This window comes from Euprymna scolopes, chromosome 22, assembly GCF_053919585.1.
Source record: "Euprymna scolopes isolate OS-2025 chromosome 22, ASM5391958v1, whole genome shotgun sequence".
NCBI classification, from domain to species: domain Eukaryota; kingdom Metazoa; phylum Mollusca; class Cephalopoda; order Sepiida; family Sepiolidae; genus Euprymna; species Euprymna scolopes.
The window spans coordinates 73,672,206-73,681,329 of record NC_136503.1 but is presented as its reverse complement, the minus strand read 5'-3'; the positions used below and the strand labels follow the sequence as shown (position 1 = coordinate 73,681,329).

Sequence of the window (9,124 nt, the reverse complement as noted above, 5' to 3'; positions counted from 1 at the left end):
AATTTACAGCATGTATATGAAATTGTTTTACCTTAGGGAGAAGAGAACAGGTAATATACAACATAATGTGTCTATATTACATCCCTGGCAACGCCTAGAAACCAGCTAGAACATGTATTTCAGTCAATCTTTATTATATCCTGGGCTATGCCGGGAAACCAGCTAATCTCTTATTAGTGACTTGACCACCAAAATACCTCCCTAAGTGTGTCCTTTCTTTTGAACTTATTAGATATAGGTATCTAGAAATGTGTGTGAAATTTTGTTGAATGCATTGTTCACTATGATTTTCTTATTGTTCTACACAATATCAACTGTAGCGAAATAACACAGTAAACTTAGTGTAGTGTTAGAATAAAGAGCAAAGGAAAAAATTAGAATCATATTCTGTAATTGCAAATCTAAATTTGCTAGCGTGTACCAGTATTTGCCAGGTTGTGGAAATTTGGAACTTATAACATATGTAGTGGCCTTTTCCTAGATACCTATTGCTAAAAATTATACTTTCATTTTGTTAGAAAAATCTCTCTTCGGATGCCCTGCATCATTCAAAATAAAAACAAATATTTTTATAATTGTTTCAGTATATTGCTACACAATGTGAAAGTTTTTAACGTTTGTAAAAAAAATCATGAATGTGCTTATATTGCAAAAAAGAAAATATCAGTGCACAGTATTGAAAGTGTTTGAGATTCAAAAGTCTGTAACATTTCTACTAACTTCATAAGATGTTATGTGAGAAACTGAATTGAATATCAAGACATTATCTGAAGCGTTTTTATTTTGGTGTAACATATGTGTTTACAGTGAACCTTAACTTTTAATAAACAGATTGGTATGCAATGACATAGGCTAAGAATCTTTAACAAAATATATATAAATTGGAAAAATGTGTGAACAAATGAAAAAAAAATGATCCGCTCCACTTGATGACATCAAGCACAGTAATATTTTAGTGAAGAAAATATGAAATTGATGTTCAGTGATTAGTTTGGATGAATGAGAAAATGTAATTGTTTGATGCATAAAAATAACTCAGTTGCTGTATTTGATATTAAGCAGCAAAATATAGTGATTTGAATATTTGGGAAAACATCAAACCAGATTATGTAAAAAGAAAAAAAAAGATGAAATTAGAAAATATATATTTTATGTTTATGAGTTCTGCCAATCAAAATTTTGTGGCAGAAATTGGGTGATTACCATGCAATTTTATTTTGGTAAAATTCTTAAATTATTTGAATGTTTATTATAATTTCTAATTAGTGACTTGTTATAATCAAAATCCGCCCTAAAGAGTGTCCTTTCTTTTATTAGGTATCAGAGTAGGTATCAAGATTTCTACTTCTATACAAATGTGATATTTCAGATCTGTACATAAAAAATTTGTTGAATATATAGGTTGAGAATTGTTCTGTGTCGCTCTCTCTCACACACACACGCATTCTCACTTTTATAGATATAATAGATAGATTACTCTAGATATATTTCCATATGTCTGAATACCCTATATACAAATTTTCAAATCTGTAGATAAAAAAATTTGTTGAGTATATAGGTTGAAAATTGTTCTCTCTCTCTCTCTCACACACACATTCTCAATTTTAGAGATATAATAGATAGATTATGCTAGATATATTTCCATATGTCTGAATACCCTATATACAAATTTTCTAATCTGTAGATCAAATATTTGTTGAATATATAGGTTGAAAATTGTTCTTACTCTCTCTCTCTCTCTCTCTCTGGCTACCTCACACACACATTCTAACTTTTATAGATATAATAGATAGATTATGCTAGATATATTTCCATATGTGTGAATACCCTATATACAAATTTTCTAATTTGTAGATAAAAAATTTGTAGAGTGCATAGGTTGAGAATTGTTCTCTCTATCTCTCACACACACATTCTAACTTTTAAAGATATAATAGATTATGCTAGATATATTTCGATATTTCTGAATACCCTATATATAAAAATTTGTTGAATGTATAGGTTGAGAACTGTTCTCTCTCTCTCTCTCTCTCTCGCTCACACACACACACATTCTCACTTTTATAGATATAATAGAAAGATTATCCTAGATATATTTCTATTTGTATGAATACTCTATATACAAATTTTAAAATCTGTAGATAAAGAATTTGTTGAGTATATGGGTTGAGAATTGTTCTCTCTCTCTCTCTCTCACACACACACACACATTCTCACTTTTATAGATATAATAGATTATGCTAGATATATTTCCATATGTCTGAATACCCTATATACAAATTTTCAAATCTGTAGATAAAAAATTTGTTGAGTATATAGGTTGAGAATTGTTCTCTCTCTCTCTATCACACACATTCTCACTTTTATAGATATAATAGACAGATTATGCCAGATATATTGAAATATGTCTGAATGCCCAATATACAAATTTTGAAATCTGTAGATAAAAAATTTGTTGTATACATAGGTTGACAATTGTCCTCTCTCTCACACACACACACATTCTCACTTTTATACATATAATAGATAGATTATGCTAGATATATTTCTATATGTCTGAACACCCTATATACAAATGTTCAAATCTGTGGATAAAAAATTTGTTGAATGTATAGGTTGAGAATTTTTATCTCTCTCTTTTTCTCTCTCTCTCTCTCGCTATCTCACACACACGCATTCTCACTTTTATAGATAAAATAGATAGATTATGCTAGATATATTTCCATATGTCTGAATACCCTATATACAAAGTTTCAAATCTGTAGATAAAAAATTTGTTGAATATATAGGTTTAGAATTGTTCTCTCTCTCTCTCTCTCACACACATTGTAACTTTTGTAGTTATAATAGATAGATTATGCTAGATATATTTCCATATGTCTGAATACCCTATATACAAATTTTCTAAACTGTAGGTAAAAAATTTGTTGAGTATGTAGGTGAGGAATTGTTCTCTCTCTCTCTCACACACACACACACACACACACACACAAGTTCTCACTTTTATAGATATAATAGATAGATTATGCTAGATATATTTCTATATGTCTGCCTACCCTATATACAAATTTCCAAATCTGTGCCCAAAAATGTGTGGAATATATAGGTTGAGAATTGTTCTCTCTCTCTCTCTCTCACACATATTCTCACTTTTATAGGTTATATAGGTTGAGAATTTTTTGCTCTTTCCATCACTCACATTCACACTTTTATAGATATAATACATAGATTATGCCAGATATATTTACATATGTCTGAATACCCAATATACACATTTTCAAATCTGTAGATAAAAAATTAGTTGAATATATAGGTTGAGAATTGTTCTCTCTCTCTCTCTTTCTCTCTCTCTCACACACACATTCTCACTTTTATAGATATAATAGATAGATTATGCTAGATATATTTCCATACGTCTGAATACCCTATATCCAAATTTTCTAATATGTAGATAAAAAATTTGTTGAATATATAGGGTGAGAATTTTCCTTCCTCTCTTTCTCTCTCTCTCTTTCTCACACACACACAAGCTGAAAATTGTTCTCTCTCTCTCTCTGACTCTCTCTCTCTCTCTCACACACACACACATGGTCATTTTATAGATATAATAGATAGGTTATGCTAGATATATTTCTATATGTCTGAATACCCTATATACAAATTTTTAAATCTGTAGATAAAAAATTTGTTGAGTATATAGGTTGAGAATTGTTCTTTCTCTCTCTCTCACACACACATTCTCACTTTTATAGATATAATAGATTATGCTAGATATATTTCCAAATGTCTGAATACCCTATATACAAATTTTCAAATCTGTAAAGATAGAATTTGTTGAATATATAGGTTGAGAATTGTTCTCTCTCTCTCTCTTTCACACACATTCTCACTTTTATAGATATAATAGATAGATTATGCTAGATATATTTCCTTATGTCTGAATACCCTATATACAAATTATCAAATCTGTAGATAAAAAATTTGTTGAGTATATAGGTTGAGAATTGTTCTCTCTCTCTCTCTCTCTCTCTCTCACTCACTCACTCACTCACACACACACACACACATTCTACCTTTTATAGATATAATAGATTATGCTAGATATATTTCCATATGTCTGAATACCCTGTATACAAATTTTCAGATCTGTACATAAAAATTAGTTGAATATATAGGTTGAGAATTGTTCTCTCTCTCTCTCTTCTCTCTCTCTCTCTCTTTCACACACATTCTCACTTTTCTAGATATAATAGATAGATTATGCTAGATATATTTCCATATGTCTGAATACCCTATATACAAATTTTCTAATCGGTAGATAAAAAATATGTTGAATATATAGGGTGAGAATTGTACTTACTCTCTCTCTCTCTCTCTCTCTCACGCACACATTCTCACTTTTATGGATATAATAGATAGATTATGCTGGATATATTTCCATATGTCTGAATACCCTATATACAAATGGTCAAATCTGTAGATAACAAATTTATTGAATAGATAGGTTGAGAATTGTTCTCTCTCTCTCTCTCGCAACCTTACACACACAACCACACGCAAACATTCTGACTTTTATAGATATAATAGATCGATTATGCTAGATATATTTCCATATGTCTGAATACCCAATATACAAATTTTCAAATCTGTAGGTAAAAAATTTGTTGAATATATAGGTTGAGAATTGTTCTCTCTCTCTCACACACTCACATTCTCACTTTTATAGATATAATGTATAGATTATGCTAGATATATTTCTATATGTCTGAATACCCTATATACAAAGTTTAAAATCCGTAGATAAAAATACGTTGAGTATATAGGTTGAGAATTGTTCTCTCTCTCTCTCTTACGCACACACACACACACACACACACATTTTCACTTTTATAGATATAATAGATAGATTATGCTAGATATATTTCCATATGTCTGAATACCCTATATACAAATTTTCAAATCTGTAGATAAAAAATGTATTGAATATATAGGTTGAGAATTGTTGTCTCTCTCTCTCTCTCTCTCTCTCTCTCTCTCTCTCTCTCTGGCTACCTCACACACACACATTTTCACTTTTATAGATATAATAGATAGATTATGCTAGATATATTTCCATATGTCTGAATACCCTATATACAAACTTTCAAATCTGTAGATAAAAAATTTGTTGAGTATATAGGTTGAGAATTGTTCTCTCTCTCTCACACGAAACTGTGCGCTCGGCTTCTTCCCCCCCTTCCCACCCCAAATGCTTGGGAAACTGTGCACTGTTTTTGTTGGTTTTCAAGCTGCCTCTTCCCCCCCCACACACACACAGTTTAACAGTAGTAGGAGGTCAAGAGAAAGAGGGTGAGAGAGAGAGAAGAGTAAGTTGGTGAGAGAGAGAGAAAAGAGAAAGAGGGTGTTGGTTTTATATTTTTATTATCGTCTAATATTTTGAAAGCTGAATTTCTAATAAAATGTGCATCTATAGGAGATAATGCCTGGGAATGTGTTCCCCCCCCCCACAGTTTAACAGTGGTGTGACGTCAAGAGAAAGAGGGTGAGAGAGAGGGAAGAGTAAGTGGGTGAGAGAGAGAAAGAGAGAGAAAAAAAAAGAAAGACGGTGTTGGTTTTGTGAAAAAAGTTATTTACAATTGTTCGCATTCTTGGCCTTTTGGTCAAGATCAAAGTGTAGTATCTGTTCTTCAGATGCTGCACTTCTATTTCTTGTTCTCTTTCGGTGGAGGAGAAATCCTCCACGACTGAGACAATTTTTATTTTTGTACCTTTTCTCCACGTTAAAAAACGACCCTGGTGTCTAACTCTGTCCCGTGGGGAGGCATAGTAAATAGGTACAATTGTTCGCCATTAGTGGATGTTGACGTCACGTCACGTGACATGACTAAGCGTTTTTTTTTTTTTAGTATGAATAACATTTTTTGTTTTAATTATAAAGTCTACACTTAATTTTATAGAAAATGATGTATATATAATAGAAAAAAAAAATTACTGGTTTTGTTGGATTCAAGTGGACCCCCCCCCTCCAGTTTAAGAGATAGCAGGTCACGTGGTAATATACAAAATGGCTAGCGTAAATATAAAGATCGGTTTTTTTATCGACGAATATTTTGAAAGCTGAATTTTTTTTTATTCCTGTACATTTTTTCCTGATATTTTTCGTTAAAACTCTTGTATAAATACTATTTTTAACCAGTTAAATACGTTGGAGACATTGTCATGGAGTTTAATAATCTCTAGAACAAAGCAGAAGAGAAATTACAAAAGTATCGGTAAAACAAAGTGTTTGTTTACATTTGTTCGCCATTACTGGATGTTGACGTCACGTCACGTGACATGACTAAGCGTTTTTGGATTATGTAATATTAACATTAAAATGACAGGTTTTTTTGGGGGCCCCCCTAGGAGAGAAATGATCAGTTCACCCCCTTTTAATGGTCCGTTTGGTGTGGAATTTCGATATTTGTCATGCGGGTGATCAAGGTTCAATATGATACATAATTTGTCAACTTTGGTTGTGTCTGTCAAAAGTTTGAGCTGACGTCACGTCACGTGACACGTATTGAATAACGTTAAAATGACAGGTTTTTTGGGGGCCCCCCTAGGAGAAAAACGATCAGTTGACCCCTTTCTACTGGTCCGTTTGACGTGAAATTTCGATATTTGTCATCCGGGTGATCAAGGTGCAATATGATACCAAATTTGTCAACTCTGGTTCCGTCTTTCAAAAGTTTTAGCGTTACAAACAAACATACATACATACATACATACACACCGATTTTTGCCTTTTATATATATAGATGGAGTTAATGTATGAAACCTTTATACAATATACTAATTACTATTATGATTTTAGCAGGTCTTAATGGAGATATGAAATGTTATGTATACACTTGGATCATGTGGATCTAAGTTTATATTTGCATTCCAGATAAAAGTATTAAACAAACCGAGTAATACAAGTTGTAAAAGAACTTGAAATAAAAGGGAATTATAACATAATAATAAAATCATAAACTTAATCCAAATTAAATGGACAAACACATAGAAAGAAAATGTGTATCCTTATAAATGTTTGTATATTAATATATGTGTACAGTCTGGAAAGATAAAAGCGTCGCCCCAATGAAACAATAATGCAGTTTATTTCTAAACTTTTATTGAAAAAATCAATTCAGGTAGCTTGATCATGTAATAGACCATATATATATCCACTGTGACGGCCTTCAGCTTCAATCACCCCCTGGATACGGGTCCGAAACTGGGAACTTGCCTTTTCCAATACGCCGGCGTTAGCTCTGCAAATACTCGGCGTATATCGGGAAACAGGTTGGTCTTGGTGTTGTGGAAGGCCGTATTGGTGATGTTCTCGACGGATCACCAAAAAAAGTAATCTAGTGGCTTCAGGTCGGGGATAGCGGGCTACCTGATTGCACCAGGGGATCCCCACACTCTTCAGCACATTTAGGTATACTTTGGTGTTGAAGTTCAAGCCTACTTCGAAGACGTAAAGTGGCATGCTGTGCCCCTCACTTGAAACCACATCAAAGACCATAACAGTGGCCGGAAACTTCGTTGAGATGTGCCCTCAAGCGTTGCACCGGCCAGATTTGCATTTTAAGGGTGCGAGCAATAGTTCTGTTACCATATCTCGGATCGGTGAACATTGTTTCACTTTCAAACATAACTTTGGGGATTTTTACTCCAATGGCCAAATATTAAATGGTCTGCAAGACAAAAAGAAAACCGGTTTTCTTCACACGGAAATGGAATCATATCGTCTTTTCTAGGGCGAAAATGTTATCGTTTTACCTTGTATGTAAATGAATATTAAACCTTTTTTTACGTAAGGGGTTTAGTGTGGATCATATTTATTTATTTACTTGGGAAAAAGATGAAAAAATATTTAAATATTTTAAATGTAAGCCTTTGCATTGCGATTTCTACTCAGAAGACGTGAAACTAAACCTTTATATTTTCGGATTAATATTATTCAAAAAAATATTTTACAATTCACATTATATAAACAGATTAAAGATTATAGACTTAAGTAGTATGTACCATTATATCTAGATTGGAATTTTGGTTCTGTGACATACAATAATACACAACTGGGCTATTTCTAGAATTGGTAATTAGGCTATCATTATATTATTGTTAATAAAAACTTTTTTTAATGTCCCTTTCTTGTACAGTATGAAACTATATTGGTATTACATCTTAAAAACAGCTTTTATATTAAAAATGAATTCATCCATTCCATGGATTCTGTATATGCGGTATGTATTTTATATGTTTTTCGTAAGGCTGCTATATAGATCAATTACTTTTCTATCATAAATATATAAAATAACTAGTTAAAATATAATAATAATAATAATAATAATAATAATAATAATAATAATTATTATTATTATTATTATTATTATTATTATTATTATTATTATTATTATTATTATTATTATTATTATTAGTGTAGGTTCCATGCAATTGATCAATTCTTAATGCTGCAATATTTTAAAGTTATTTAAGAATATCTTGCTATTTCATTTTGCAGTTTTAAAAACGAGTTTACTTTTCATGTTTAAGCTTAACCGTAGTACTTTTCATGCTCGCATTTTTCTAATTTAATAAATCTATATATGATTCCGAGTGATATTGTAATATTTGTTTAAAACGAAGATGCTTTCGTATTCGAATTGTTTTGATCTATTACCATGTGGACAGGCGTTCCAAATTTTTTTCTTTACGTTCTAATACAAATAAAATGGCAAATTTCAATTATCAAAACCAAATAACATTTTATAATTGATTCATATATAATAATAATAATAATAATAATAATAATAATAATTATTATTATTATTATTATTATTATTATTATTATTATTATTATTATTATTATTATTATTATTATTATTATTATTATTATTATTATTGTAGGTTCCATGCAGCTAATCACATAAGCAACATGGTTAAAAGATATACTTCCTTTCCCTAGGTTTATTCTATTTAATATTAATTTTGTATCATAAAACCATTTGTAATTATACATAAGCTTATGGCAGTATTTTTCTTAGATCTTTATATTACACTCGTACTAACTAAAAAACCTGCCTAATTA

General features: G+C 30.9%; 1 pseudogene; it reads left to right on the top strand.

Moving 5' to 3' along the window:
* The first annotated feature begins 5,639 nt into the window (after positions 1-5,639).
* LOC145244137 (U2 spliceosomal RNA) lies at positions 5,640-5,773 on the top strand (annotated as a pseudogene).
* The last annotated feature ends 3,351 nt before the right edge of the window (positions 5,774-9,124 follow it).